Source organism: Pelobates fuscus, chromosome 10, assembly GCF_036172605.1.
Source record: "Pelobates fuscus isolate aPelFus1 chromosome 10, aPelFus1.pri, whole genome shotgun sequence".
NCBI classification, from domain to species: Eukaryota; Metazoa; Chordata; class Amphibia; order Anura; family Pelobatidae; genus Pelobates; species Pelobates fuscus.
In genome coordinates this window covers 149,151,978-149,175,082 of record NC_086326.1, presented here as the reverse complement: position 1 = coordinate 149,175,082, position 23,105 = coordinate 149,151,978, and the positions used below count along the sequence as shown (strand labels likewise).

Below are 23,105 nucleotides of genomic sequence, written 5' to 3'. Positions count from 1 at the left end.
TGGGTAGGGTAGGGTTAGGTTAAAGGACCACTCTAGTGCCAGGAAAACATACTCGTTTTCCTGGCACTAGAGTGCCCTGAGGGTGCCCCCACCCTCAGGGACCCCCTCCCGCCCGGCTCTGGAAAGGGGAAAGGGGTTAAATCTTACCTTTTTCCAGCGCTGGGCGGAGAGATCTCCTCCTGCTCTCCTCCTCCGATCCTCCTCTTCTCCTCCCCGTCGGCTGAATGCGCACGCGCGGCAAGAGCTGCGCGCGCATTCAGCCAGTCACATAGGAAAGCATTCATAATGCTTTCCTATGGACGCTGGCGTGTTCTCACTGTGAAAATCACAGTGAGAAGCACGCAAGCACCTCTAGCGGCTGTCAATGAGACAGCCACTAGAGGACATAGGGGGAAGGCTTAACCCATTCATAAACATAGCAGTTTCTCTGAAACTGCTATGTTTATGAAAAAATGGGTTAACCCTAGCTGAAGTGGTCTGGGTGCCCCCTCATTAAGCTGAAGTGGTCTGGGTGCCTAGAGTGGTCCTTTAAGGTAGGATTAGTGTTAGGGTAGGGTTAGGGTTATGTTATGGTTAAGGTAGGGTTAGGATATTGGTAGGGTTAGGGTAGGGGTAGGGTTAGAGTAGTGTTAGGGTTAGGGTAGTGGTAGGGTTAGAGTAGATTTAGAATAGGGGTAAGGTAGGGTTAGGTTAGGGTTATGGTAGGATTAGGGTTATGGTAAGGTTAAGGTTAGGGTTAGGGAGCCTTATAGATGTTCAGAATTCCAAAGTCCCGAATTGCGGAAGTGCCAAATTGCCGAAGACCCGAACCGAAGTGCCGAAGTCACAAATTTTGGAAGTCCCGAACCGAAGCCCTGAATTTCGGTAGTGCTGAACCGAACCAAAATTTTGAATCATTCACATCCCTAAAATATAGTGTTACACATATAATATACATATACAGAACATATAATAGGTGTACACGTGTAATATAAATATAAATACAGTGTTATAATAGGAGATAGAATCAGTACAATTGTAGATCCAATGATATACATTTCATTTCAAGATACCCACAAGTCAACTTCACTCTTCGTTATCTTTATATTCGTGTGTAACTGTATTACAGGCTTGTCTAGTAACTATGTGTTCTATCTAGCCCTGCCTGAGATGTATTGTGTTTCTCTCCTGCATTTACAGCTTTGCGTGGCGTGATATGAATTCTGTGATCTACGAAACAATCCACAATATGATCCAGAACTGACCTCATTGGACCAGCCATGAAAAGACTTGCACTCGTAGACTGATGCTCCTAAAAGGAAACTTTTTTTTACCTCACTTTTCATATGGTCTTGCTCTAAAATGTTGTGCAGGTAGCATGGGAACTTAGGAGGGATGCAGGGCAACACAATTCTGGAGGACTGGCTGGCTATAAAATAACTTGAAACTGACTTTGTTTATTGTGCAAATGCTTTGCTGTTTCTACGTCTCTTACAGCCCCACATCCTGCAGTCATCATGTGTCAGTGTTGTGCATGTCCGCTTTTGGCCACACTCGATACATCCACCTCTTTCTCTATCTATGGCTGCAGAGCAGGAGCTTGTGTCTGCTAGTAAGAAGGGAAGAGAGGAGTGTACAATTGAGTGCCGAGAAGAACGGTTCCAAATTTGTATTTATTAAGAGAGAGAGAGATGTGAGCTGTGGGGTTTGTAAGATGGACAGATATATGGGCTATGAGATGGAAGATAGAGACCGACAAAGGCTGTATGTAGACTTAATATGTCTCCTGTAAGTGTTTCTCCAGCACCACCTCCACCAGATACAAGAAACACGGGATGATTGGTTATTTTATTGTTTTATCTATAAGATTCAATAATTAATTCTGCCCGCATTGTCTGGCCTGAATTCTTCTCAACAACAGAATTCTCATGTGGATCAGTTAAGAATAAATGTATGGAGTCTGCATTTCACACATTGCTGCACTGTCATTACATTTAATTTAAGCAGTGATATGTTTTTTACATGAAATTATATATATTGATTTAAAAAAAAAAGAAAATTGAGGTTTTATCGGGCAGTCATGTTAGTTCAGACTCTACTATCATCTGCTGTTCAGCCTAACTTTCCTGCTGCTGCAAACCGGTCCTTAACGCATTTATCTCCCAGGCCCAGAGATTCCTGGGAGGGGCTTGTGCTAAATACAATGGAGACCCCCTCCTGGGGTCTGTGCATAAAAGGCAGAGTTTGGCCCATTAAAATCAGTTGTAGTCCCAGAATTATGTGTCGTCTAGTTACTGGGAGAGGAAAGGGCTAATCCAGAGCTGCCCAACAGGTAGATCCCCAGATGTTGTAGAACTACAACTCCCATGATGCTTTGCATGCCTTTAGAATGGCAAAGCACCATGGGAGTTGTAGTTCTACAACATCTGGGGATCTGCCTGTTGGGCAGCACTGGGCTTATCAGTGCTCAGCACCTTGTTCCAGCGGGTAAAGTCCTTGTAAGGACTACAGCTCACAGGACTGTGTGTCGTCCAGTCCCTGGGAGGAAATAGAGCTAGTCCCCTATTCTGCTCCATGACGGAGAGCCTCCAGGAGGACCCCAGTTAAGCCACGGAAACTGGGGCAGAAGAGGGCCAGTTTTTCCCGGTTCCAGCTAGGAAGCGGTCTTTGGCGGAGGTACCCAGCCGGGGGAAAGGGATCTCCGCTACACTATGGACCCTAAAATGTGTGAACAGAGTGTCTTTTTTTCATTTTACAAAAAATGCAGATTTCAATAGAAATAAATCTTGTTACACCCCCTGGCTATCAATCATTCAATTGATCCTGTTACTTGCCAGTTGTTCAGCTCAAGAGGCAGCTGAACTCAAGAGGCAGCAATTGCTCAGGGCACCTGCCTTGTAGGGACTTGTCATTGAGCTGCACTGGGAAGTCTGTGATTGGACAGCCACAGAAAGTGTGGGTGAGGTTAAATAGGAGGGACCTTCAGGCTGCAGACAAGAGATCTGAAGCTTTTACAAGACAATCTTAGATATACCCTAGTCAACAAAAAATGCAAAACAAATGAAAAATAACCTCATGCATGTTTTCATTGGTGCATGCCTACTAAACACTGTGTTTGTTTTTTATTTGGGAATTTGAGAGTCCCTTTAAGTTTTCTAGTAACATCAAAAGCAGGAACAAACCACTCCCCTGTATAATGTCCCTAAATATGAAACCACTCCCCTGTATAATAGACCCGTCCCTGAAATACCCTCTTTATAGAGGAATGGGCTTTATCCAGGGCTGTAAAAACACCCACAAAAGCACCCAAGGTCCTTTATAAAGGAGTCCCCGAATAACAGGCCTTGGGCATCCTTGCCCGCCTCGGTGAGGGCGAGGTTGGCGAGTTTGGGCTCGATTTTGAAAAGAATGGCTTTACGCCGTTCTATGGACAGGGAGGTGTTAACACAGCCCACTATGCAGATTGCCCTCTGCACCCAGCCACGGAGTTCCTCCGGGTCAACCTGCCTGTTTTCGGCTCTGGCGATTACAGCCAGGTCAAATAGTTTGGCCAAAGGACCAAATATGTCCAGGTGTATATCCTGGCACGATGTAAGTGCCGAATCTAAGCCCTTGCGGGGATACCATCCCAACTTTGAGAGGAATTGGGTCATCTTAGGATCTACAATAGGGGTCTCACAGACTTTGCTGGGCACCAGAGGTCTAGGACATTCTGCCCTGAGTTTATTTCGCGCCGCCTTGCTGAGGGGGCGCTGTACCCAATTTTCCAGGTATCGTGCCACATGGTCTGCTGGGAGCCATTCTGCCAACCTCAGATGATGGAGAACATCCGGGTCAAATATGGTTCCCCAGACGGATCCATGACGGTTGATCCCGCAGTAGCGGGGGAGTCACTCCGAGAGCCACTCACTACCATTCCCGATTGAGCGGGGACAAAAGGGTCAGTGTCCTGCCCGCATACCTCATCGTCAGTCACACACAGACTCGGCATCAGCCTCCTCACTAGACCAGATTTCTGAGTTGGAGTCGCTCTCTTTTTGTGCTCTAGCACATTTTCACTGCCGCGCCTGTTCTGGCTGGCACGGGAAGGTTCTTTTGCGTGACATGGGCACACTATCATGGGTGGTCATGGGTGCACCTGTCATATTGGTTCTGGAGGCAGGGGGACTTAAGTGCCTGGATTTGGCAGTAGCCTTTTTAGGTGCGCCCCCTGTAAGGCCTGGAGCGGTGTGGTCGGTGTGGCCGAACCTTCTGCGGCTAAAGGGTGCACAAATAAGGCCTGTGATATGGCTGGGAGAGGCCAGAGCACATAGAGCCCATAGCGGCCATAATAACGTCCGAAACTGAGCGCTGTAGCGCCAGGGACTGGGCTTCATCAGGCATAGACATAGGGTACACTGCAAAAGAAGGGGAATAAGAGCTGGAAGAGGGGTTACCCAAAACTTGGGGTATGCCCATCTCCCCAGGGGAAAAAGGGACTGGCAGGCACTTTGAATTTGGGCATAGTAATACTGTGAGATTTCCCCTTTAACTGCGAATATATATGAAGGACTGTAAGGAGTGAAAAAATAAAAATAAAATGACAGAACAGATTAGCAGGAATTAATCACCCCAAACTAGCTATACCTTTAAGAGAGTAGGGAGCTCACCAGGGTCGAGACCGGCAGATAGGAAAAAAAACATGAGGCAGAGCAAAGAGCCAGAAGGACAGTATGTAAGAAAATGGCCGCCAGCAATCTAGCGAAATTTGCAGCAAAAAACCCTGTGAATTTGTCAAATTAAAGAGCCGAACGTTCGGTAAAAAAGAGACAAATTTGTGTGAACAAATAGACTAATGGAATGAATAGAGAAACAGACAAACGAGCAGACCATTCGTATAAAATTAGTCGAACGCGGCAAACAGACGAAAGATGCTATATGCCGGTAAAACTAACGAACGGCATGGTTTCGTGATGAATTTAGCCGAACAGGCTTGATTCATTCACTAAAAACAGCCGAACGGGTAGGAGAAACAGGCGCAAAAGGGCGCCAAAAAGACAGGGAGAAGCCACAGTGTTGCGGTCACCGGCCCGCCGAGCCTCACGGTCGTGCCCGACCGGCACGACCGCACCGACTACACGAGCTTACCTGCTCGTCCGCGAGCCGGGAACCGCGCACGTAGTTCTTCCGGGCATCACGCCCGAATCCAATATGGCGCCGACCACGTGGTCGCGTCTATGGATAGCCCCGCCCCCGAGAATTATACTAACGTGTGCGTGACGTCACGACGTCAACGCACACGCACGTTCTGGGGTCAGAGGTCGCCCTCTGACCAATCATAGCTTAGAGAGGGGTATTTAAACCCCTAATTCACCCCAGTACTTTGCCATGTCGTGGTTTCAGTTTCCTGGTTTCCTGAAAGTGCTAATTCCGTGTTTCTGATTTCCTGGTATCCTGATCCTTGGCGTTTCCCTGGTTATTCTGATCTCTGGTTTCCCTGACTTGGCTTGTTTAATCGGTATTGAGTATTTTCTGGCTTCCTTGACCTCGGCTTTCCCTTTGACCATTCTCTGTCTCTAGCGTATTAGTCCGGCCATTCTAAGGTCCGGTTTACGCTCTATCCTGTTATTTTCCTTTTCTTACTTATGTATATGTTTACATAGTTTCTGCGTGCTGGACCACATTACTAGTCGTGACATTACGACATGGCCATGGATCCTGCAGAACTATGCAAACATATGATCGCCTGTGAAAATAGGGTGGAGGATATGGACCACAGGTTAGACCAATTTGCCCAGGCATTTCAGACCTTGCTCCAGAGGACTGCCTATTTAGAGGTCCCTCCTGTACCACCTGTGGTTCCGCCACCTGTAGTGGTTCCCGTACCACATAAACCACCGTCCATAACCTTGTCACCGCCCCCTCATTATGGAGGTGATTCTAGGGAATTCAGAGGTTTTTTGTTTTTTTTGTCAATCTGATTTTTATTAAGGCATATAATATGGGGTACAAAAGAGAAGACGGAGGAAACGTTTAAGCAAGTTACATTATAGGGTTGGTACAACAATACGCAAAGTTAGAGTACATTTCCAGATTTTCAATGCCTCATTTTTTTTTTTTTGTAGTGTAGTTAAACTCCATTTTAAAAATACAAGCTAAGGATCGCAGGATCCGGGTTGGTATCTCGCTAGGTCATGCTAGTCAGGCATCAGGTTACACATGGGTGAGAAAAACATTAGTTACTTATACTAGGTACATGCTAACTTCAATATGCAAGCAGGTCTGGCTAGTTCAGCGTTAATGGTACTGGTCGGGTAGGTTAAGCAACAAACAGTGAGCTGCGAGCAGGTTGATTCGAAACATACATGTGCATATGAAGACACATCATATCTAGACGTAAGTTCCCTTACATGTAATGAAACAAACAATAGCCTTATAAACATAGGCCTAAAATTGCTAGGCATTTAGGTAGTTGGTACCACAGTAGACAGGGCATATGGTGTGCCACTCGTGGGGTTCTGGATTCTAACAAGCTAGATAACTATCTGTGTATTCAACAGTAGGAAAAACAATTGAGAATAGCATAACAGTATTCGAGTAAGCAGTGTGGTAGGCCAGGTTAAATCGTTATACGGTCTAGGGTGAACCAGCAAAGCACAGCTAGTTAATAGCTATAAAACTAACAGGTAACTTGGGGGTGAGGTTACAAACATAAGTCCAGCAAAGAGAGGTCGTGTAGCAGAGTAGGTAATGTCCCAACAGTCCTTAGCCAAGCGTGGTGGTAGTGAGACTGTCTGCAGGGGGGGTTAGTAGGTTTTTTCAGCCTATACCGCTGCTTGGTGGTGCAGCCACGCACGTCTGGAGATTGGGAGAAATGGCTACGGCAGCTTGTAAGATCCCTAGGGGTATGACTTGGTGCGGACTTGCGGCAGCCGACTGCCAGCCCCAGGCCTCTGTGAAGGCCCTCACCTGTGTTCCACTGACACGGTTGCTCAATGAGGCCGGGTCGTCCCTTCTGCGGGCGTCATGTGGGGCTCGGATGTTCTGCCGCCGCCTGCGGCGGGTGAGCCTCCGACGGTGTGGTTGGTGTCTAGGAGTCTGACTCCATGTGGTCTTCAGCCTGGGAAGGCCTTGTGGGCGGCCTTCAGTACCGCGTCCCTGTCGTAGGTAGCGCTTTGGGCGTTGGGGTACACCTTTGGGCCTGGTGGCAGTTCCGTCACCCAGTTGAGGTGATTTTGAGTAGATTTAGTGCTTCACCTGTCCCCTCCACCGCTTATCATGGCGTTTCTCAAGAGCCGTCTGGCAGGGCGAGCTTGGTGCGTAGCGGGGAGGGTACCTTGTGTCAGGCGGCAGTTTCTTGGTCCTCGGTTTGCTCTCAAGCCTCTTCCAGAAGGCTGTGAATAGCCGATCAAGGCGGACCTCCAGCGGCTCCGTTAGGTCCCATGTGGCGAGGATCTGTGTGGAGTCCGCCATCTTGTCTGCTACTGCGCATAGTGTTCGTCGCTTTCGGGTTACCCCGTCCTCGCTTGGCTTCGGGTATTGGTTAGCTGGGACCGGGATAACCCCCACCGGTCCATAGGGGGGGGAACGCGGGCCTGGTCTCTGTCTGATAGCCATCGCTGGCGGCGGAGGAGCGGCCGCCTCCTCCGCGCCGGCCATGCTTATAGGCCTCGGGTTGCTTCGCCGGGTGTTCTGCGGTCGGTGCCTGGTATGTGGCACCATCGTGTAGCCCTCGTCAGCAGCTCTCCGTTGGTGGCCCATATGTCGGGTTTTAGTGCAGTTTTGTGGCATTTTAGTCGCCAAATTCGTCGTTTGGAGCGGGAGCAGCTTTGTCCTGCGTCCGCTCAGCTCTGCGTCCAGGCCACGCCCCTTCAGAGGTTTTTTAAACCAAATTGAATACCACTTTGAGGCCTCCCCAGGTTCATTCCCAACAGATAGATCTAAAATAGGCTATCTGATGAACCAATTAACTGGAAAAGCCTTGACTTGGGCTAACCCCTTATGGGAAAGTGGTGACGCAGTAGCCCGTGATTACAGTACCTTTCTTACGGCCTTTAAGGCTACATTTGAACCTAAAGGCAGGGAGAAGAACGCTGCCAAAGCCCTTATGAGAATCAAGCAAGGCAGTCGTTCTGTAGCCGATTATGCAATACAGTTCAGGACATTAGCGTCTGAGGTTGATTGGACCAATAGTGGTCTGGTGGCTGCTTTCTCTGAAGGTCTAGCTGAGAGTATACAAGATGAGACTGCAGCTAGAGACCTTCCGTCCTCTAGTTAATCTTAATGAGTTTATTGCCTACATGATAGACATTGATAACCGGCTCAGAGAGAGAGAGAAAAACAAACAACGTAACAGACGTTCTAATTTGTCCATAGCTCCTCGTTTCTCTAACCCAGTGGTGAGTAGCCAAACGCCTCTTCCAGAACCTGAACCCATGCAATTGGGTAGTGCTAAACTCACTGAGGCAGAGAGACAACACAGACGTAACGAGGGGTTATGTATGTATTGTGGCAAGAAGGGACATCTAAGATCGTCATGCCCGGTTCGGCCGGAAAACTTGCACACCTAAGGCACGTACGGGGACCGACCTTAGGTGTAATGTATATGTCCCCTAAATTGACTAAGAACCGTTTCCTTGTCAAAGTAACCTTATCTTTCGAGAACACTACTGTTCAGTGTGAGGCTATGATTGACTCTGGGGCAGCGGAGAATTTCCTAGACAAAGAGTTCTCTGCAAAACATCTCCTGCCCTTAAGACATAAAGAGAAACCTATAGCAGTCGAGGCCATTGATGGAAGGCCTCTTACCCAGCCTTTCATCACACACGAAACTCTGCCAATCACTGTCTCAGTGGGTATTCTCCACTCTGAAGAAATGACCTTTCAAATCATATCTTCACCTACAGTTCCGATAATACTCGGTTTCCCTTGGCTCCTGAAACACAATCCACGTTTGGATTGGATTGAAGGAGAGATTGTGAGTTGGGGTGAGAGATGCAAAGGTGTTTGCTTTAAGCAAATCCCACAACCTACTGGCACCATTAATGTTCCTGTTACACCTCCCTTGACCACACAAATTCCACAGCAGTATATGGATTTGAAAGAGGTATTCAACAAGGTCCAGTCAGAAGGGTTACCTCCTCATAGACCTTATGACTGTACTATAAACTTATTACCAGGGACTATGCCTCCCAAGGGAGGAGTCTATGCCTTGTCCCCCCAGGAAAATCTTTGTTTGGAGGAATATATTAAGGATGCCCTCAGAAAGGGTCATATCCGTAGGTCCTCCTCACCAGCCGGGGCTGGATTCTTCTTTGTCTCTAAAAAAGAAGGAGACCTACGCCCTTGTATTGATTATAGGGGTTTGAATAGGATTACCATAAAAAATGCCTACCCTATTCCCCTTATATCAGAGCTATTTGACAGATTGAAGGGAGCTCGAGTCTTTACCAAGCTCGATCTCCGAAGTGCATACAATCTAGTCAGAATTAAGGACGGTCACGAATGGAAGACCGCATTTAACACCAGAATGGGACATTTTGAATACCTGGTTATGCCGTTTGGATTATGTAACGCTCCAGCGGTATTCCAGGATTTTATTAACGATGTCCTAAGAGAGTACCTTCACATGTTCGTTCTAGTGTATTTGGACGACATTCTCATCTATTCCCCAGACCTAGAGACACATCACGAACATGTGAGAATTGTACTGAAAACCCTGTTACAGAACGGCCTTTACTGTAAACTGGAGAAATGCCAGTTTGACCAAACGGAGATACAATTCCTTGGATACGTTATATCTCCGTCTGGTTTCCAGATGGATCCTCGCAAACTGGAGGCAGTCTTACAGTGGCCATTACCCAAGGGCCTTAAAGCTACTCAACGCTTTATAGGTTTTGCGAATTACTACCGCAAATTCATAAGGGGATTTTCCTCCGTGATTTCCCCTATAACCAATTTAACAAAAAAAGGAGCAAATTGTATATCTTGGCCCAAAGAAGCAAGAGAGGCATTTGAACGATTAAAATCTTTATTTTCCTCAGCACCTGTCCTGACCCATCCTGATCCATCCAAACCATTTATCCTAGAGGTGGATGCATCAGAGACAGGAGTTGGAGCCATTCTGTCTCAAAGAGAAAGTCCAGATACGCCTTTACATCCCTGTGGATTTTACTCTCGCAAACTCACACCTGCAGAGAAGAATTACGACATAGGGAATAGGGAACTTTTGGCCATTGTACTTGCCCTTAAGGAATGGAGGCATCTCTTGGAAGGTTCCAAAGAGCCACTTTTGATCTTTACTGATCATAAGAATTTGGCTTATATTGGGGACGCTAAGAGACTGTCCTCTCGTCAGGCTAGGTGGTCATTGTTCCTCTCCCGATTCAATTTCGTAATTACATACAGACCTGGTACTAAAAACACCAAGGCAGATGCACTTTCTCGGCAGTTTGAGACAGATGAAGTTCCGGAACAGGCGATATATCCTATTGTACCTCCTGAATGCCTCATTGCCACTACAGTTTCCGAAGGGTCTTCTCCACTCTTCTGTGCCATAATAGCAGATCAAACTCAGGCACCTGTGGGAAAACCTCCGGACAAACTGTATGTGTCACCTCAGTTTCGAAAGAAGGTACTAGATTTGTTCCATGACAACCTCACAGTGGGCCATCCTGGAGTCCATAAAACTCTCTCTGCCATCTCCAGGAGATTTTGGTGGCCTGCTCTTAGAAACGATATCAAAGATTATGTTGGGGCATGTCAAATATGTGCCGTTTCTAAAGTTCCTCCTAGGTCACCTCCTGGACTGTTACAACCACTGCCCATACCTAGTGCTCCATGGACCCACTTGGCCATGGATTTCATTGTGGATCTACCCAGTTCAAACGGGTTTAATACAGTCCTTATGGTTATTGATAAATTCACGAAGATGGCACATTTCGTCCCACTTAAAAAATTACCATCTGCTCAAGATCTAGTTCAAATATTCTTGAGAGAGATCTTTCGGTTGCACGGTGTACCCAAAAGCATAGTATCTGACAGAGGTACCCAGTTTGTTTCTAGGTTTTGGCGTTCCTTTTGCAAACAATTGGGCATCGAACTCTCCTTTTCGTCAGCATATCACCCTCAAACAAATGGAGCAGCAGAGAGGGCGAATCAGTCTTTAGAAGACTATTTACGTTGCTTTATAAATGCCAATCAATCTAACTGGTATGAGCTCTTACCCATGGCTGAGTTCGCCAGAAACAACGCCACTCATGTTCTAATCACAGTCCATTCTTTGTTAATCAGGGTTATCACCCCACTGTTTTTCCTTCTGCATTCTCAGACACAGAAATCCCCGCTTTGAACACCCGTTTAGAATTGATTCATGATACCTGGGATTCCGTCCATTCAGCTCTGCAAAAAGCCTCATTACGAGCAAAGGTCCAAGCTGACAAAAAACGGGGCGCTAATCCTGTCTATCTTCCGGGTGACAGGGTGTGGCTCTCCACAAGACATATCAAGCTTAAGGTCCCGTCCATGAAATTTGCCCCTCGGTACATTGGTCCCTTTCGAGTTACCCAACGTATTAATCCAGTGACCTATTCTTTGGCACTACCGGCTCATATGAGAATAGCGAATACTTTCCATGTGTCTCTGCTCAAGCCCCTTACTTGCAATCGCTACACCAGGGTATCCACTCCTCCTCCGCCCTTGGTAGTGGGTGATCAAGAAGAATACGAAGTCCGTTCTATCATGGACTCCAAATTATCCAGAGGTGTCTTGTCCTATCTCGTTGACTGGAAGGGTTATGGTCCCGAGGAACGTTGTTGGGTTCCTGCTGACCGGGTCCATGCGCCCCGTCTTATCCGGTCATTTCACAACCGCTTTCCTCTTAAGCCGGGTCCTTCCCGCCCGGTGCGCGGTCTTCGAGTGGGGGGTACTGTTGCGGTCACCGGCCCGCCGAGCCTCACGGTCGTGCCCGACCGGCACGACCGCACCGACTACACGAGCTTACCTGCTCGTCGGCGAGCCGGGAACCGCGCACGTAGTTCTTACGGGCATCACGCCCGAATCCAATATGGCGCCGACCACATGGTCGCGTCTATGGATAGCCCCGCCCCCGAGAATTATACTAACGTGTGCGTGACGTCACGACGTCAACGCACACGCACGTTCTGGGGTCAGAGGTCGCCCTCTGACCAATCATAGCTTAGAGAGGGGTATTTAAACCCCTAATTCACCCCAGTACTTTGCCATGTCGTGGTTTCAGTTTCCTGGTTTCCTGAAAGTGCTAATTCCGTGTTTCTGATTTCCTGGTATCCTGATCCTTGGCGTTTCCCTGGTTATTCTGATCTCTGGTTTCCCTGACTTGGCTTGTATTTTCTGGCTTCCTTGACCTCGGCTTTCCCTTTGACCATTCTCTGTCTCTAGCGTATTAGTCCGGCCATTCTAAGGTCCGGTTTACGCTCTATCCTGTTATTTTCCTTTTCTTACTTATGTATATGTTTACATAGTTTCTGCGTGCTGGACCACATTACTAGTCGTGACACACAGACAGCAAGAAGGAGATAAGTCAAACGGAGAAAAGATAAGAGCAACAAAAGGAAGCTCATGGGAGAGGGATATAAATAGTAATACCCCAACGAAGGTCTGGAACCCTGGGCTCAAAGGTAACAAACAAATGCATAATACACAATAACCATAGAAGAAATAAATAGAAGAACAAATTCGTAATAACATGTAGAAAATAAAGCAATAATGAGTCTACAACGAATAATACCAATAAAATAATAAATAGCATTAATAAGAAGAAATCAATGATAATTAAGAAACATATATATGGAAGAGAAAATTAGTCATGCACTTATCTTTGTGTGGAGCAGCAAAGAAAGAGGAGATATGTGGGGAGGTGCTGACTATTATACTAGGACTTGGTATGGGAGTGGCCTATCACTGTGGTTACCATTTTTCTTACTGTTTCTATTCTGTGCTGCTATTGGTGGACAGTAAAGAAAGGGTTAAGCAATATGAGCCCCCTTGTCTTGACATAAAATCAGGGATTAACATATCCAAATGTGGCTGAAATAAATGCGTTTTCAGAAGACTTGCATTATTGTTGGTTTACTGACTGAATCACTGACTCAATGTCTTTTAATCAAAATGTTTGGAATGAATTGTATTATTTTGTAATATCTATTGTAGGTTGCACATTGGGTGAAGTTATCGCTGTTTATGTTGGTGATAGGTGAACCAGAACCAGACCCAAAAGGTCTGAAAGAAATAGGACGCCCCCTTGTGGGTATGTATGAAATGAAAACTTAGCTTTTAATAGCTCCATAGTAAAATAAAATTCTCAAAGTAAATAAAAAATACAAAAATCAAAATCAGTAATAGTAGAGTCAGGAGACGAAGAATATGGGCTCATAGGTGGGATATAGCTCTTTGAAGATACTTTCAAATAAGCATATCAATGACTTCTTGTAGAGATAAATCCCTTTTATGTGCTAAAATCGTTAACATACACTGCTAAGTAGCTAGGAAAGGGGGACAAAAAACCCCATCAATTATCCTTAAACACAGAAACCCTAGAACTCTTGAGATAAGCTTGTAAGATTTGATAAAGTTACAAAGTATATAAGTTGCACAGCAAATAAGTTGCACAGCAAACAAGAAATAAGGGTACTGCTAAGAGTAGCTGCAGTGTGTATATATAAAGGATACTTGTAGGTTCAGCTTGTAGAGAGTAGAGGAGGATAGAGTCTATTACAAATATAACTGGTGTGCTGGAGTGAAAGAGGAGAGGATCGCCGATCAGCTAAATTACTTCAAACACCCCTTACTGCCCCTCTCTGCACCCAGATTAGACCCCCAAAAACGAAATCCAAGCTGGCAGAGTCCCTAATAAAAGGTACAATACAGAATCCAATACTAGCTGACTAGCTAACTGTTAAACGATGCACGAGCTAACTAAATCTCCTGGCTATCTGTTTGCCTGACACGTGTTTCGGCGCTTAACAACGCGCCTTCTTCCGAGTTATTATAGTTATCATAGTTATTGTAGATTATAGTTATTGTAGTTATTATAGATAGTTATTGTAGATAGTTATTATAGATAGATAGTTATAGTTATTGTAGATAGTTATAGATAGTTATTATAGTTATTGTAGATAGTTATTATAGATAGTTAGTTACTATAGATAGTTATTGTAGATAGTTATAGATAGTTATTATAGTTATTGTAGATAGTTATTATAGATAGTTATTGTAGATAGTTATTTAGTGACTTTAGCCATATGCAGGCTCACACCAGAGTTTGTTCTATATATTTTATTATTGTGTTGCCATTTTCACCTGGTCTATCACCAGAAGAGCTGTCTCACCAAGGTTAGTTTAAATGATTCATTGGATCTTTTTTGGGACAATTTTCTCTGGCTTTTTTGCATCAAGGGACACCTCGTATAAGACCCTGGTGAATTGCTCCCTCTGAGAAAGCAGTAAAGGAGGAGACTATATTTAAAAGAAGAAAAACTACCACAACAAGAGGACATAGTTTTAAATTAGAGGGACAAAGGTTTAAAAATAATATCAGGAAGTATTACTTTACTGAGAGGGTAGTGGATGCATGGAATAGCCTTCCAGCTGAAGTGGTAGAGGTTAACACAGTAAAGGAGTTTAAGCATGCGTGGGATATGCATAAGGCTATCCTAACTATAAGATAATGCCAGGGACTAATGAAAGTATTTAGAAAATTGGGCAGACTAGATGGGCCGAATGTTTCTTATCTGCCGTCACATTCTATGTTTCTATGTTTCTACGTAAATGGCACTTAGACCTCTCTATATTATGGCTAGTTAATCGTTTATCATCTATCACATTATGACTGTATTTTTTTTAGGCCTGAATTGCCCATCCCTATTTTTCAGTAGAGTCCAAGGGCTGTTTAATTGTGTATTTTGTAGTCTCTCATTCTTTAGTTTCATACCATCATCGCATTAAAGTTGATTTATTTTATGTTTATTTGATGAGGGATCTCTTAGCTAGACTTGTATCTGTCTAATTCTGTATATATTTCAGTAGTTGTTGTGGGTTATCCCCACTAGAGGTCTCTTTGGCACAATTTTTAGTTCCCGTGTGGAGCTTTGGCATTATTTATAAAGTGAATGTTGCTGATTGTTAAAGAAAATATATTCGAGACATGAGATTAAAATGGTTTTCTAACTGATATCGCACATTTGTGAAAAGAAAAGAATGCGTATTTGCAGTAGTCAATAAATCTTTTATAAATTCTTTCATGAAAAATAAATGTTTCTGGTTCTTTGATTAATGACGTGTTATATAAAATTGGTTGAGTTAAAAAAGTCTAAAAATCATACATAATAAAAGAAAGGCTTAGCTTTATTAACTTTTAAGGGGATTAATGGGGGGGCAAGTCACCTAAGTGGTTTTAACACTATAGGATCAGGAATATGTTTGTGTTCCTGACCCTAGAGTGTTCCTTTAATATGTTATTTTTTTTTTGCATGCACAAATCGTTATAGTTTTTGCATAAAAATAATTATTTTGCTGAAAGCTGCACTGTAAGCCTGCCTCTTTAGCCACGCCCCCTCACCCCAGAAAACCACTTCCTATATAAATGTATGTACACAGCTCAGCTAATGACAATACTGAACGATATAAGCAAAAAAACAAATCACCTGCATTAGAAAGGGTGGACACCCCGGGAGACATATACAGGGTTATTCACGAAAGTGAGAATTTAAGGCCAGAGCAGCCAAACTGAGAGCAGGGCTGGCTTAGAGAATGTTTCCAGTTTGGCTATTTTGACCTTAAATATGAAATTCACATTGGATTCTCACTGTATTGAATAATGCTTAGAGATCCTATACACACACACAGTCCGCAGCAAAGCAAGTCCTGGACTTCAGGCTTCAGCCACATCCTGTAGCCAAAATGGCAAATTAGATCCACATTTCTGATCTCTGACCAATCAATGGGAAGCAGAGATATCACCTGGGTATCCCACCCAATACACTGATTAATCCACGAAGAGGCTCAGTGAAGGTATATAAGTGTCTGTTTAGGTTACACATGTCAGACGTGTCGTCCAAGGATATTGTGAGGTAACTGCAAAGCCTGATTATTTCTCCAAACACCAGGACTTGTAACTGAATCCAATTACTGCCCAGCTTTTCCGTACTAGGATAAACCGTCCTGGTGATTCCATTTACCAGTAAAATCGTCCTGACGAAAAACTCCTTGAGTTTAAAAAAAAACTGGCTATATCACACCCTGCTTATATTTTACCCAGAGACCAGTCTCTCCAGCCCTGTAACCGGTCTATCTGATACTCTGTGTCTTCCCTCCCCTAGTTATATCACACCCTGCTTATATTTTACCCAGAGACCAGTCTCTCCAGCCCTGTAACCGGTCTGATACACTGTGTCTTCCCTCCCCTGGTTATATCACACCCTGCTTATATTTTACCCAGAGACCAGTCTCTCCAGCCCTGTAACCGGTTTATCTGATAAACTGTGTCTTCCCTCCCCTGGTTATATCACACCCTGCTTATATTTTACCCAGAGACCAGTCTCTCCAGCCCTGTAACCGGTCTATCTGATACACTGTGTCTTCCCTCCCCTGGTTATATCACACTCTGCTTATATTTTACCCAGAGACCAGTCTCTCCAGCCCTGTAACCGGTCTATCTGATACACTGTGTCTTCCCTCCCCTGGTTATATCATACCCTGCTTATATTTTACCCAGAGACCAGTCTCTCCAGCCCTGTAACCGGTTTATCTGATAAACTGTGTCTTCCCTCCCCTGGTTATATCACACCCTGCTTATATTTTACCCAGAGACCAGTCTCTCCAGCCCTGTAACCGGTCTATCTGATACACTGTGTCTTCCCTCCCCTGGTTATATCACACCCTGCTTATATTTTACCCAGAGACCAGTCTCTCCAGCCCTGTTACCGGTCTGATACACTGTGTCTTCCCTCCCCTGGTTATATCACACCCTGCTTATATTTTACCCAGAGACCAGTCTCTCCAGCCCTGTAACCGGTCTATCTGATACACTGTGTCTTCCCTCCTCTGGTTATATCACACTCTGCTTATATTTTACCCAGAGACCAGTCTCTCCAGCCCTGTAACCGGTCTATCTGATACACTGTGTCTTCCCTCCCCTGGTTATATCACACTCTGCTTATATTTTACCCAGAGACCAGTCTCTCCAGCCCTGTAACCGGTCTATCTGATAAACTGTGTCTTCCCTCCCCTGGTTATATCACACCCTGCTTATATTTTACCCAGAGACCAGTCTCTCCAGCCCTGTAACCGGTCTATCTGATACACTGTGTCTTCCCTCCCCTGGTTATATCACACCCTGCTTATATTTTACCCAGAGACCAGTCTCTCCAGCCCTGTAACCGGTCTATCTGATACACTGTGTCTTCCCTCCCCTGGTTATATCACACTCTGCTTATATTTTACCCAGAGACCAGTCTCTCCAGCCCTGTAACCGGTCTGATACACTGTGTCTTCCCTCCCCTGGTTATAGCACACTCTGCTTATATTTTACCCAGAGACCAGTCTCTCCAGCCCTGTAACCGGTCTATCTGATACACTGTGCCTTCCCTCCCCTGGTTATATCATACCCTGCTTATATTTTACCCAGAGACCAGTCTCTCCAGCCCTGTAACCGGTCTGATACACTGTGTCTTCCCTCCCCTGGTTATATCACACCCTGCTTATATTTTACCCAGAGACCAGTCTCTCCAGCCCTGTAACCGGTCTATCTGATACACTGTGTCTTCCCTCCCCTGGTTATATCACACCCTGCTTATATTTTACCCAGAGACCAGTCTCTCCAGCCCTGTAACCGGTCTATCTGATACACTGTGTCTTCCCTCCCCTGGTTATATCACACCCTGCTTATATTTTACCCAGAGACCAGTCTCTCCAGCCCTGTAACCGGTTTATCTGATAAACTGTGTCTTCCCTCCCCTGGTTATATCACACCCTGCTTATATTTTACCCAGAGACCAGTCTCTCCAGCCCTGTAACCGGTCTATCTGATACACTGTGTCTTCCCTCCCCTGGTTATATCACACTCTGCTTATATTTTACCCAGAGACCAGTCTCTCCAGCCCTGTAACCGGTCTATCTGATACACTGTGTCTTCCCTCCCCTGGTTATATCATACCCTGCTTATATTTTACCCAGAGACCAGTCTCTCCAGCCCTGTAACCGGTTTATCTGATAAACTGTGTCTTCCCTCCCCTGGTTATATCACACCCTGCTTATATTTTACCCAGAGACCAGTCTCTCCAGCCCTGTAACCGGTCTATCTGATACACTGTGTCTTCCCTCCCCTGGTTATATCACACCCTGCTTATATTTTACCCAGAGACCAGTCTCTCCAGCCCTGTAACCGGTCTATCTGATACACTGTGTCTTCCCTCCCCTGGTTATATCACACTCTGCTTATATTTTACCCAGAGACCAGTCTCTCCAGCCCTGTAACCGGTCTGATACACTGTGTCTTCCCTCCCCTGGTTATATCACACTCTGCTTATATTTTACCCAGAGACCAGTCTCTCCAGCCCTGTAACCGGTCTATCTGATACACTGTGCCTTCCCTCCCCTGGTTATATCACACCCTGCTTATATTTTACCCAGAGACCAGTCTCTCCAGCCCTGTAACCGGTCTATCTGATACTCTGTGTCTTCCCTCCCCTGGTTATATCACACTCTGCTTTTATTTTACCCAGAGACCAGTCTCTCCAGCCCTGTAACCGGTCTATCTGATACTCTGTGTCTTCCCTCCCCTGGTTATATCACACCCTGCTTATATTTTACCCAGAGACCAGTCTCTCCAGCCCTGTAACCGGTCTATCTGATACACTGTGTCTTCCCTCCCCTGGTTATATCACACCCTGCTTATATTTTACCCAGAGACCAGTCTCTCCAGCCCTGTAACCGGTCTATCTGATACTCTGTGTCTTCCCTCCCCTGGTTATATCACACCCTGCTTATATTTTACCCAGAGACCAGTCTCTCCAGCCCTGTAACCGGTCTATCTGATACACTGTGTCTTCCCTCCCCTGGTTATATCACACCCTGCTTATATTTTACCCAGAGACCAGTCTCTCCAGCCCTGTAACCGGTCTATCTGATACACTGTGTCTTCCCTCCCCTGGTTATATCACACTCTGCTTATATTTTACCCAGAGACCAGTCTCTCCAGCCCTGTAACCGGTCTATCTGATACTCTGTGTCTTCCCTCCTCTGGTTATATCACACCCTGCTTATATTTTACCCAGAGACCAGTCTCTCCAGCCCTGTAACCGGTCTATCTGATACACTGTGTCTTCCCTCCCCTGGTTATATCACACCCTGCTTATATTTTACCCAGAGACCAGTCTCTCCAGCCCTGTAACCGGTCTATCTGATACACTGTGTCTTCCCTCCCCTGGTTATATCACACTCTGCTTATATTTTACACAGAGACCAGTCTCTCCAGCCCTGTAACCGGTCTATCTGATACACTGTGTCTTCCCTCCCCTGGTTATATCACACTCTGCTTATATTTTACCCAGAGACCAGTCTCTCCAGCCCTGTAACCGGTCTATCTGATACACTGTGTCTTCCCTCCCCTGGTTATAGCACACTCTGCTTATATTTTACCCAGAGACCAGTCTCTCCAGCCCTGGAACCGGTCTATCTGATACACTGTGTCTTCCCTCCCCTGGTTATATCACACTCTGCTTATATTTTACCCAGAGACCAGTCTCTCCAGCCCTGTAACCGGTTTATCTGATACACTGTGCCTTCCCTCCCCTGGTTATATCACACCCTGCTTATATTTTACCCAGAGACCAGTCTCTCCAGCCCTGTAACCGGTCTATCTGATACACTGTGTCTTCCCTCCCCTGGTTATATCACACTCTGCTTATATTTTACCCAGAGACCAGTCTCTCCAGCCCTGTAACCGGTCTGATACACTGTGTCTTCCCTCCCCTGGTTATATCACACCCTGCTTATATTTTACCCAGAGACCAGTCTCTCCAGCCCTGTAACCGGTCTGATACACTGTGTCTTCCCTCCCCTGGTTATATCATACCCTGCTTATATTTTACCCAGAGACCAGTCTCTCCAGCCCTGTAACCGGTCTATCTGATACACTGTGTCTTCCCTCCCCTGGTTATATCACACTCTGCTTATATTTTACCCAGAGACCAGTCTCTCCAGCCCTGTAACCGGTCTATCTGATACACTGTGTCTTCCCTCCCCTGGTTATATCACACTCTGCTTATATTTTACCCAGAGACCAGTCTCTCCAGCCCTGTAACCGGTTTATCTGATACACTGTGTCTTCCCTCCCCTGGTTATATCACACCCTGCTTATATTTTACCCAGAGACCAGTCTCTCCAGCCCTGTAACCGGTCTGATACACTGTGTCTTCCCTCCTCTGGTTATATCACACTCTGCTTATATTTTACCCAGAGACCAGTCTCTCCAGCCCTGTAACCGGTTTATCTGATACACTGTGCCTTCCCTCCCCTGGTTATATCACACCCTGCTTATATTTTACCCAGAGACCAGTCTCTCCAGCCCTGTAACCGGTCTGATACACTGTGTCTTCCCTCCCCTGGTTATATCACACTCTGCTTATATTTTACCCAGAGACCAGTCTCTCCAGCCCTGTAACCGGTCTGATACACTGTGTCTTCCCTCCCCTGGTTATATCACACCCTGCTTATATTTTACCCAGAGACCAGTCTCTCCAGCCCTGTAACCGGTCTGATACACTGTGTCTTCCCTCCCCTGGTTATATCACACTCTGCTTATATTTTACCCAGAGACCAGTCTCTCCAGCCCTGTAACCGGTCTATCTGATACTCTGTGTCTTCCCTCCCCTGGTTATATCACACTCTGCTTATATTTTACCCAGAGACCAGTCTCTCCAGCCCTGTAACCGGTCTGATACACTGTGTCTTCCCTCCCCTGGTTATAGCACACTCTGCTTATATTTTACCCAGAGACCAGTCTCTCCAGCCCTGTAACCGGTCTATCTGATACACTGTGTCTTCCCTCCCCTGGTTATATCACACCCTGCTTATATTTTACCCAGAGACCAGTCTCTCCAGACCTGTAACCGGTCTATCTGATACACTGTGTCTTCCCTCCCCTGGTTATATCACACCCTGCTTATATTTTACCCAGAGACCAGTCTCTCCAGCCCTGGAACCGGTCTATCTGATACACTGTGTCTTCCCTCCCCTGGTTATATCACACTCTGCTTATATTTTACCCAGAGACCAGTCTCTCCAGCCCTGTAACCGGTCTGATACACTGTGTCTTTCCTCCCCTGGTTATATCACACCCTGCTTATATTTTACCCAGAGACCAGTCTCTCCAGCCCTGTAACCGGTCTGATACACTGTGTCTTCCCTCCCCTGGTTATATCACACTCTGCTTATATTTTACCCAGAGACCAGTCTCTCCAGCCCTGTAACCGGTCTGATACACTGTGTCTTCCCTCCCCTGGTTATATCACACCCTGCTTATATTTTACCCAGAGACCAGTCTCTCCAGCCCTGTAACCGGTCTGATACACTGTGTCTTCCCTCCCCTGGTTATATCACACTCTGCTTATATTTTACCCAGAGACCAGTCTCTCCAGCCCTGTAACCGGTCTGATACACTGTGTCTTCCCTCCCCTGGTTATATCACACCCTGCTTATATTTTACCCAGAGACCAGTCTCTCCAGCCCTGTAACCGGTCTATCTGATACACTGTGTCTTCCCTCCTCTGGTTATATCACACCCTGCTTATATTTTACCCAGAGACCAGTCTCTCCAGCCCTGTAACCGGTCTATCTGATACACTGTGTCTTCCCTCCCCTGGTTATATCACACTCTGCTTATATTTTACCCAGAGACCAGTCTCTCCAGCCCTGTAACCTGTCTATCTGATACACTGTGTCTTCCCTCCTCTGGTTATATCACACCCTGCTTATATTTTACCCAGAGACCAGTCTCTCCAGCCCTGTAACCGGTCTATCTGATACACTGTGTCTTCCCTCCCCTGGTTATATCACACTCTGCTTATATTTTACCCAGAGACCAGTCTCTCCAGCCCTGTAACCGGTCTGATACACTGTGTCTTCCCTCCCCTGGTTATATCACACTCTGCTTATATTTTACCCAGAGACCAGTCTCTCCAGCCCTGTAACCGGTCTATCTGATACACTGTGCCTTCCCTCCCCTGGTTATATCACACCCTGCTTATATTTTACCCAGAGACCTGTCTCTCCTGCCCTGTAACCGGTCTATCTGATACACTGTGTCTTCCCTCCCCTGGTTATATCACACTCTGCTTATATTTTACCCAGAGACCAGTCTCTCCAGCCCTGTAACCGGTCTATCTGATACACTGTGTCTTCCCTCCCCTGGTTATATCACACTCTGCTTATATTTTACCCAGAGACCAGTCTCTCCAGCCCTGTAACCGGTCTGATACACTGTGTCTTCCCTCCCCTGGTTATATCACACTCTGCTTATATTTTACCCAGAGACCAGTCTCTCCAGCCCTGTAACCGGTCTATCTGATACACTGTGCCTTCCCTCCCCTGGTTATATCACACCCTGCTTATATTTTACCCAGAGACCAGTCTCTCCAGCCCTGTAACCGGTCTATCTGATACACTGTGCCTTCCCTCCCCTGGTTATATCACACTCTGCTTATATTTTACACAGAGACCAGTCTCTCCAGCCCTGTAACCGGTCTGATACACTGTGTCTTCCCTCCCCTGGTTATATCACACTCTGCTTATATTTTACCCAGAGACCAGTCTCTCCAGCCCTGTAACCGGTCTGATACACTGTGTCTTCCCTCCCCTGGTTATATCACACTCTGCTTATATTTTACCCAGAGACCAGTCTCTCCAGCCCTGTAACCGGTCTATCTGATACACTGTGTCTTCCCTCCCCTGGTTATATCACACCCTGCTTATATTTTACCCAGAGACCAGTCTCTCCAGCCCTGTAACCGGTCTATCTGATACACTGTGTCTTCCCTCCTCTGGTTATATCACACTCTGCTTATATTTTACCCAGAGACCAGTCTCTCCAGCCCTGTAACCGGTCTATCTGA

General features: G+C 45.9%; 1 protein-coding gene across 1 annotated transcript in view; it reads left to right on the top strand.

The window, feature by feature from the left end:
* The first annotated feature begins 16,036 nt into the window (after positions 1-16,036).
* LOC134575253 (E3 ubiquitin-protein ligase TRIM11-like) overlaps positions 16,037-23,105 on the top strand; it is a 36,322-nt gene continuing 29,253 nt past the window's right edge. Inside the window, exon 1 of the mRNA XM_063434511.1 lies at positions 16,037-16,064. The gene's annotated coding sequence lies outside the window, so the exon portion shown is untranslated. The remainder of the gene's footprint in view (positions 16,065-23,105) is intronic.